This window comes from Monopterus albus, unplaced genomic scaffold (genome assembly GCF_001952655.1).
Source record: "Monopterus albus unplaced genomic scaffold, M_albus_1.0 scaffold531.1, whole genome shotgun sequence".
NCBI lineage: Eukaryota > Metazoa > Chordata > Actinopteri > Synbranchiformes > Synbranchidae > Monopterus > Monopterus albus.
Window position 1 is genome coordinate 144600 of NW_018128411.1, and position 1696 is coordinate 146295.

General features: G+C 41.5%; 1 protein-coding gene across 1 annotated transcript in view; it reads right to left on the minus strand.

Moving 5' to 3' along the window:
- Nucleotides 1-1696, minus strand: part of pck2 (phosphoenolpyruvate carboxykinase 2 (mitochondrial)) — a 35037-nt gene that overhangs the window by 32629 nt on the left and 712 nt on the right. The gene's annotated exons all lie outside the window — the stretch shown is intronic.

A 1696-nucleotide genomic window follows, 5' to 3' on the forward strand; every position in this document is an offset into this window, starting at 1 on the left:
TTTTTCACACCACTGTATATACACATACATACATGCGCGCACGCGCACACACACACACACACACACACACACACTGAGACATTTGTTAAGAATATCGAGAGAGCTCGTGCATAGGCCCTTGCTTATTTCATATGCTTTAAAAAGTTATAGCCATTCTGAGTTTGTGGGGCAACATTTTTAACAAATGTTAGGGTCTTGGGTTTTGTAATGAGGACACGTCACCCAGTGCAGTGGTGCATCATTTGCCACAGATGGCTAATATAATCCAAAACTGAAACTGGTAGTGAGTACAGGCAAATCATTATTGGTTTTAGTCTCTGGATTGGGAGCGTTTAAAATATGTCAATACAGAAAATGGTCAGCCTTATCCTTTAAATACTCTGGTGCACTGTGTTAGGTATTTTTAGTCAGATAGATATTGATCAGATACTTGTATTAGAAATGTTTAGAGTAGACAGGATGTCTAGTTGGGCAGTCTCATGAATGCTGCAGGATGCTTATGGTCAAGGATAACTAGATAGAAAAGTTTGACTGTCAGCAGACAGGATGTTTAATATTATTATTATGATGTGTATAACTGTAGCCATAGCCATAATATTTTCTTATGTTTAATGTCATGACATGTCACTAGAGGTCGTGTTAGAATGTTTTTAGCTACACACCACATTCAACAGACACACACACATTGATTTACTTCATGTTTTGACTATTGCCATGGTCAGCTGCAAAGCTGGCACCGGGACACGTCACGGTTTGGCGTTCCTGTTAGTATGGGGCTAGCCCAACCTAAGTGATAAATGTATTAGGCCTGTTGGGTTCGGGGTCTTTCATTCTTCAGCTGCCTGCATGCATGTTGGAGGTGCAAGATACCTGAGCGTGTAATGTTAATTTTTACCTGTGTTCATTGAATAAATCAGCACTGTTTTGAAGTTACTTGGACTGCCTCGTCTCTCAGAGTTAGCATGGTTAAAATGCTACAACTGAAATAGGGAACATCATTTTCTGTTTTTAAGGAGGTGAGCCTAAATTTTGAAATTGTGGACCTTATTCAAAACAGAAAAGGAGCAATGCCAAGAAAAATGTGTTTTCCATTTGCATTTTTCTGGCTGTCTCTTACTTCCAGCTGAACCTTTCCTCCAGACACATATCCAGATCAGCAAACCAATCCTCACAAGCCACAGGCAGACACGCCTACACTCCCCCGCCTTCACCCTCAAACATCCTGGTCTTTATGGGAGAGTCTACACTAGAAGCAGGAACAGGCCAGAGTGTCACTGAGAGCATGCACACGTGCTGCACACACAGTAGTATGAGTACCGTGCTCCTGGATATTCAGGCTAATTGAAGAGTGCTGACTCCAGCCAGTGACAACCTCTCAAGCAGAAATACTGACAAAATGCAACACAACATAGGCCTCCTGTCAACAACTCACATGCCCCACAGTGGTGTCAGTCACTTACTCACATGCATCTTTAATGCACATATAAAAGCACAGACATAATGCAGTGCTCACTGCGACTCCACATTTCTTTTGTGATGTGGCGTCATCACAAACCCTGGAGTGTGGAGATATGGACGTTCTTTTAAAATCACATACTATGGCGACACGTTATTCAATTTATAAAGACAATTACAGGTCTTCTCTCAGTGTCATCATGTCTGATATCAAGTTTGGCAGACAATGAAATTTCACAAT